Source organism: Sciurus carolinensis, chromosome 4, assembly GCF_902686445.1.
Source record: "Sciurus carolinensis chromosome 4, mSciCar1.2, whole genome shotgun sequence".
In the NCBI taxonomy this organism is placed as follows: Eukaryota; Metazoa; Chordata; class Mammalia; order Rodentia; family Sciuridae; genus Sciurus; species Sciurus carolinensis.
This window is the reverse complement of record NC_062216.1, coordinates 85,004,993-85,013,073: the sequence shown is the minus strand read 5'-3', so window position 1 is coordinate 85,013,073 and position 8,081 is coordinate 85,004,993. Positions and strand designations below refer to the sequence as shown.

Sequence of the window (8,081 nt, the reverse complement as noted above, 5' to 3'; positions counted from 1 at the left end):
TTACCTACCAGTTTCAACACTTATTTCTCTATCTGCTTATCATCCTCCTGTGTACATTGAAATCTTCAATATACGTATTACACTGTCACTCTTAAGCTTTTGACTGATTTGGATTTATGGGCTTTCATCCCTTTACTTATATCATTTTAGTTTTATAGAAAGAGAAAAGATGTGTAAATGTAGTCATCCTGCCATCGTTTATTAGTGGTCTTTCATTGCATTTATTTTTTTTTTCAAAAAGTGGGATAGGAGGAATTAAAATATTCTAACAAAGGTAAATATAAAAAAAAAAAAACACTTTATCTAGAATCTTGGAAAATGTCTAAGCAATGACTTTTATTTTAGTTGGTTTAGAGTCCCAACACATCTCCTTATAAACTCTTGGATTTGTCCAGGGAATCATGACGTTATTTCACTTTGCTGTGCTTTCTGCTCTAATTTCCTTTTACTTATTCTTCAAGATGCAGCTTATTTATATAGCACCTCCAAGGAAACCTTTATGATTAACACTATGTAATAAATAATTTATTTCTGTAATTCAATTGCCAACTATCTGTACTGTATTGAACTTTGTATTAATTAATCAGTTTCAATAACTGTATTTAAATCCTTATTTCATTTGTATCTTCTAGTACATAACACACCTTTTTAAAAATTTTTATTGTAAACAAATGCGGTACATCTTTTTTCTCTGTTTGTACATGAAGTATAGGCATACCATTTGTGTAATCATACATTTACATAGGGTAATGGTGTTTAATTCATTCTGTTAATTTTCCTTCCCCCCACCCCTCCCACCCCTCTTTTCCCTCTATACAGTCCCTCCTTCCTCCATTCTTGACTCCCTCCCACCCCCCATTATGTATCATCATCTGCTTATCACAACTTTTAACTCAAAGTAAATGTAGTGTTTATTTTTGAGTATTTATCAAATGGATAAATGAATAAAATAACCATGTCTTTATAATTATATTTAACATGAACAAACAATATAATACCTAATAGTATTGGTAACAATATTAACACAATTTTAAGTAAAGAAAATATGGTGTTTAAGGGACAAAAAAGGTAAGTATAGGTCCGATCATATCTAGAAAACTGTGCATATTTTTGGAAGTATGAAGCTGTTAAAAAACATAATTTTAGTATGTTTGGAAACAGGCCCCATCTGAAAATTAGGGGATCTGAAAATCATGTCTGAAAATCATGGGGAAATACATAGGATTTTTTCACCTGATATATTGAAAGCTTTGGGGAAATTATGAATTTCCTAAGTATATGAAGAATTTTGGTATCATTTCAGGATTCAATTTTTTTCTGTGTTTATCTCCAAAAGGAAAATCTAGACAAATGGATAATATTTGAGTTTAATAAGAATAACAACACCCCAACTGAAACACATCACTTTTGATAAAAGAGCTTCATGAGACTTTCCAAATGGAGTGACCACATCTCTGGGATATTTTAGGGAGTTTTTCTGTCCATACTCAGTAGTTGGACTCTAGTGTTTTGACTTTTAAAATGGAATAAAAAGATTCAGCTGAAATGACAACATCAACTATTTTGAAGAACTTGTACAACATAAATTAGAGGCAATTTACAAACAGAGTACATATAGTAAAACTGAAATTTCAATGTACAGGTAAGTTTGGTGGTCAAAACAAACAAAAAAGATAAAATACCATCAAAATTAAAGTGATAAGAAACATTTTTGAGGCATTTATTATAATCCATAACATATTTTTGTTCAGCATACTCATAATTAAGTTGATTTATTACTTGAGAATTTAGGTATCCTTGATTTTATAAAAGAATTTTTAAAAGCTATAAAGCCTGAAAAGAATAAAATAGATGAATGGCCAAATTAAATAACTTTTCTAAGCTTACCCAGATAATGAATGCATTATAATACTTAGAATTTATGTGTTTGCTTTAAAATCTAGCATTCATATGACTGACATAATGTATAATAGTTAAAATGATTGCATTTTAATCTGTCATTTAATTGTAACATTTAAGCCTGCATGATAAAAAGATAATGACTTGGAGTGACTTCCATTTATAGCCTTCCATGTCTATGTAAGACAATTATCAATGCTGTATTTACTTTTACAATCCCAGGGAACAACATACTATCTATTTTACATGTGTTATCAGACCTTAATAAATTAAGAATGTTCTCCTGCTTGTTTGCATTAGAAGAGTGAACTGAGGATATACTTCTCCTAAGTTCCTAGTAAAACAGAACCACTATGTTCAATTGCTTTCAAAACCATTTTTCAAAAATGTGTTGTGACCTATTAAATTATGTTACTTCAAAAATATGAAGATAGTAATTTCTAACTTCATTTAAAATTATCATTTCACTTAGGACATACTTGATCTGGAGTTTTTCTTGCAATTATATATAATATGAGCACTCTACATGTATTTGACACTTGTATTTTTTTTCTTTTTGATAACCCACATACTGATTTCTGCATCTGAGGAACATTTGGTGGAAAAAGCATCTCTCTGAATTTTGATTTTTGTAGATAAGAGTTTGCACAAATTCCAGAAGGTTACCATACAGAGGCAGATGTTTGTTATAAACTACAGTTCAATCCTGTGCCCTGCCACTGTCGGCTTTCCTTTCCATATATCATCACCAAAAATAACAAGATAATAGGAAACAAGTTTTGATTCCAGAATGATTTTGGTTGATGATGATGAATGAAGCAGAATAGACAGCCTGATTTTCATAAGTTAAATTGAACTTGCAGTGCCAAATGTAGCAACAACAGCAAAAAGATTAGCAGACATGACAAGGGAAAAAAGAAGAATTTATGTGCAAACACATAATGCCATTTGGACAAAAAAGGAGTTATGAAAATGTACAAATGCATAGACACTGAAATACTGGCAGGAAAAAAAACCTAAAAATACATTATCTAACGTTGGAAGCAATTGTTGCAGAGAATCAAGGCCAAGTAAATATAGCAGGAGAGTTTCAGGAAATAATTCCATTTTATTTGGTTGATGTAAAAAATGCCTTAGTTATTTTGGCATATATATAAGCAGTTGCAAAGGACTATAATCTACATAGAATTCAAAGGAGAAAATAGCATCAGGTGTCATACATGAATATTTTAACATATATCACCAACATTCACCATTATTCTCCTGTCATCTCTGTGAAGCAAAAAGAACCCCAACTCTTTGATACGGTCTTGAGATCTTACTATGAAAATAAGAAAATATGTTTCTCCATCTTCCAAGTTACTTACAAGTAACCAATATTAATTCCTTCCTCTATTTTGTGGCTTCTGAAGGAGTAAACTGAAAAATTAATATCAATATGATCCTAAATGTAGGTTTTAACTAAAGATCCTCTACCTTTTACTCCAGTAATAAACTATTATTTTCAATGAAATAATCTGGATCAAAATAGATTCACACAATTGTCTTTATCTCTGAACATAGTAGTCTCCCTTTATTCACAGAGAATGTACTTCAAGACCTCAGCTGGTTGCTTGAAACCTTCACAGTACCAGACCATTCATGCACTATATAATTTTTATACATGCACAACTATAAGAGTTTAACTTAAAAATTAAATACAATAAGGAATTAACAATAACTAAAACTAATAAGTATAAACAATATGATATAATGCTATTTAAAATATATGACATTTATTTCTGGAATTTTCCATTTAATATTTTTGGATCATGGTTGACACTGGGTTACTGAAACTAAAGAAAGAGAAGGTGCGGATAAAAGGAATTGCTATAAATTTGATTGCTGCCTTTGTCTCAGTAAATTCAAGTTAAACTGATACTACTGATTTTTACTTTTCTCTTGCATCAAACCCCAGGTAATGAAAATTTTAATTCTTTAATTAGTAGCATTAAAGTGTCTTAACATATATTAGTTTGTGACCTATGACTTTGTTCAGTCAGTAAGATATCAGATTTGAATTGCAATGAAATTTTAAATAAATCTCAAGAAGATACCCTAATACCTGAAAATTAGCATCAGACTTGGTGTGTATAATGTATGAAAACAAAATGAAAAACAAAACAAAACCAGAAAAAAGAGATATGAAGTATATTCCAATTAGTCTCATATTATCATATTTAATGCATGTCTGAAAATGTTACATAAATAAAATGTTTTTAAAAAAATCTATGGATTTAAGTGTTATAAATTAGGGGTGGGGCAATCCTGTAGATTAGATTATAAAAAAACTCAATAAAGTTAGGAAAGTCACTATTTTTGAAACTGTTTTCAAAAATCATATCTGTCTTTTCACAATAATAAAACAAAGATTGACTTTTGCTCTTGGTCTTGGTGTATAATTGATACTATAAACTTCCTCTTACAGTAAACAATTATAAAACTAGAAAAAACATACACAACTATTGTCAGAGTTTTTATATCAGGCAGTGTGGCTTTCTGATTCTTGAGGTAAATCTAACACATGAGATTAGTGCTACAATTAATTAGGATTTCTTCCTAGTGACCCTTTGGGATGATAGCACAGTGAATTAGAACCCCAGAAAAGCACAGTGGTCTTAACAGACAGAACTCATATTTTGTGACTGAAGAGGCAGCTGGAGTTTGAGGGACAGAGTACTAGAGAAAAGGAAATGCATAAAAACGATTCCAGAGATCTGCATATGACCTCTGTCTTTAGTTTATGCACCAGGAGTGACTTCATAACTCATGGCAGAGAACTGCTGCTGTGGGCAATGAACTGAGCAGGGATTTTGGAGGTCATACAACACTGAAAGATATGGAACAGCCAGACAAGAGTCACTCTGCTGAAGATGCCTGGTATTGAGTTGACAATTCTGAAAACCTATACTTGAGGACATTTATCTAACAGAAATTAAAAATAATGTCCAAAACCTAGGCTAATTCATTAGTAAATTAATTCTTTACTATCAAAATGTACCACTCTAATAATAATAATGAATTCAAACAAGATACAGTCCATTGAAAATGTGAGAATTAGCAAAAAATAAACATAAAAATTGCTAGATATTCAGAGAAGCAGAAAGTTCATCAATACAGGGGAATAAAGGAGTCAAATGGAACTGAAACAAAAATGTTCCCTGTGTTGAAATACATAGAGAATAAGGCAGAAATGTACAAAAAATTTTATGAACTTAGAAGAAAATTGACTAAAACAAAAAGCTAGATTATTACTATTTACACTAGATAGAACAGACTTGTTGCAAAATATGTTACTATAGATGAAGAAGAACTATAATGAAAAAACAATTGATTCATCAGGAATATTTAACAACAAAAAAACTTATGTGCACCTAACAGCAAAATATCAAAACTGTATAAAGCAAAAACTAACAAACTTGAAGAGACAAATACAAAGTTCTAAAGTTTGGACATTTTAATGTCCCATTTTCAATAATGAATGTATCTCAATAATGTATTTTAATAATGAATGTAAAATCAGTAATGAAATACAAGAGTTGAAAAGACTACAAGTCTACTAGCCCTAATAGACGCCCATGGAACACTAGCCTGACAATAGAAGAATACCCATTATTCCCAAGTAAACTTAGAACACTTCCAGATAGATCCAATGTGAAGTCATAAATGAATTCTAAATAAATTTAAATGGATTGAAATCAAAGTTGGTTTTCCAACCTTGATGAAAAGAAGTTAAGGTTCAATAACAGAGAAATTAGAAGAGTTTACAAATAAATGGAAAATAAACCAAAAATCCCTAAGTCACCAAAGAATGAAAAAAATATTACAAGGAAAATTAGAAAATATTTTGAGATGAATGAAAATGAAGATTCAACATTCTTAAACTTATGAGGTGAAATTTAAAAAGGGGGCATTAAGAGAAAATTGAAATTACAAATGTCTGCTTTACAAAAAAGTAATATCATAAACAATACCCCAAATTGGACAAGGAGAACCAGACTAAACTCTAAACAGAAAGCAGGAAATAACAAAAGTCAGACTAGAATTTAATGAGGTGGAGAAAAGAAAAACACTAAAGAAAATTAATGAAATCAAATTGGCTTTTTCATCTAACAAATTTACAAATCTTCAGACAAGTTGATTGAGAAAAAATGAGACAAAATAAATTACTAAAATCAAAAATATAAAGAGACATCACTAATAATATTAGATTAAAAAGAGTGATCATAAAGGAATAATAACTACAGGCCATAAAATTAGTTTAGATTCCATAAACAAATTCCTAGACAGAAAGAAAGAATAAAAATATTGTAATATGACAGAAAAAAAATAACATAAGCAATAATGGGTGAATTTTTTCAATATTTTATGCGCCAACTGGGTCTCTTCATGTTAAATTTTGTTAAAACTGCAGCGTTATCACCAATCAGGGGTCTTTCCTAGGGCAGACTCCTGCAGCAAAGTCCTCTAGCACAACCTCCTAATATGCACTGCCAGCAGCACACAGAAGACTGCAGCTGCTCACAGCTCCTAACTCTGTTCCTTCTGTAGCAACTACCTATACTGAGACTCATTCCCAGGAAGATGTTTCAGGCAATTTCATATATTAACAGCAAATTCCATAAAAGTGGCACCCCTCTTATCGGTCATTCAGTGAGATATGGCCATGCCCTGTCCTCCAGGGTCTGACTCTCACCTCAAGATGTAGTGTGTGTGTTTTTGTGTAAGGGCTTTTCTGTCAACACTCTCAGCCTGAGAGCTACAGGTTGATCCTTATATTTGCTCTTCTTATGTGCTTTGAAGTTCTTACTAGGCAATCTACTTCCCCCTGTATTCTCTTACAGTTAATCATTCTTTACGTTAACTTTCACTGTTTAGATCTGTTAATCCTTTCCCAATGATCCTGATATTTTACATGTATAACTATAATTTATTGAATTTTATTGGTATGTGTAGTTCATAATATGACTGACTGACTACCCATAATTAATTTATCCATGGCTGAGGATATAGCTCAGTTGGTAGAGTGCGTGCCTCAAAAGCACAAGGCCCTGGGTTAAATCCCCAGTACTGCAAAAAACAAAAAACAAACAAACAAAAAAACAAACAAACAAAAAAAAAGAACCCACCTTATTGATTAATTTATCTATTCTCCTATTGATAAATATTTAGGTTGTAATTTCTTTTTCCCCTATTTTTTTAAATGCTCCTATGGACATTTTAAGCACACAAATTTAAGTATTTTTCATGATTTTAGGAGAATTTCTAGGTTACAACATATACATACCTTTAGATGGTTACAGAAAAAACCAGTTGCTTTTTTACCAGCATGATTCTGTAAATTTGCACATCACCAGCAGTTTATCAACATTTAGTTGCTTCATATTTCACCAAAGGACTGAAAATAAAACATTCAAATAAGAGTGTGGTAGTCCAATTGTTGTTCAACATTATTTCATTAAGATTTTGATTTCTCTTTTCTTGATAATCAATGGTTATTAGTTATTTGTGTTTCTGCGTTTTGACTCTTTTATTTTCCTATTGGGTGTGTACCTTTCATTATTGATATGAATTAATTCCTTATATTTTCTGTATATAAGTTTATATGTTATTTATTAAGTATTTCAATCTAATCTTGCATTTTCTTTAGAAAGTATTTCAAGTAATGGAAAGCTTAACTTGAAAGTAATGATATTAAGTGATAATTTCTCTTATGGGTTTATAATGTTAGAAAGATATTTCTTTAAGTCATAAAGTTTTTATCTTTTTGTATATTAAGCCTTATGTATTTTTTAAACCTGTATAGATTGCTTTTAGTGTTTGGTATAAAATGGGGGTGATGTTTCATTTTTTCATATGGTGATAACTCTCCCAGCTCCAGATACTGGTGTTCCTCAATTTCCCACAGGGAAATGCTATGAAAACTCTTTCATAAGCACAATGCCTATATTTTAATATGTTTGTTGCTATTTTTTCTTTTCTATTCTCTGATTTGCTTATTTATTATAACATCCTACATTGTCTTGATTAAACTTTTATTTCTGTAAGGGCGGTATCTATACATTATGCTTATTTTCAGAAATATCTTAGTTTCTTTTGATCATTGGCTCTTTGATATAGGAATATGAATCTTTTTGTTGATT

General features: G+C 30.6%; 1 non-coding gene across 1 annotated transcript; it reads left to right on the top strand.

Moving 5' to 3' along the window:
- The first annotated feature begins 6,940 nt into the window (after window positions 1-6,940).
- Trnal-caa (transfer RNA leucine (anticodon CAA)) lies at window positions 6,941-7,014 on the top strand. Its single transcript has one exon. It is a non-coding gene; the product is annotated as a tRNA-Leu (tRNA).
- Window positions 7,015-8,081: the final 1,067 nt, after the last annotated feature.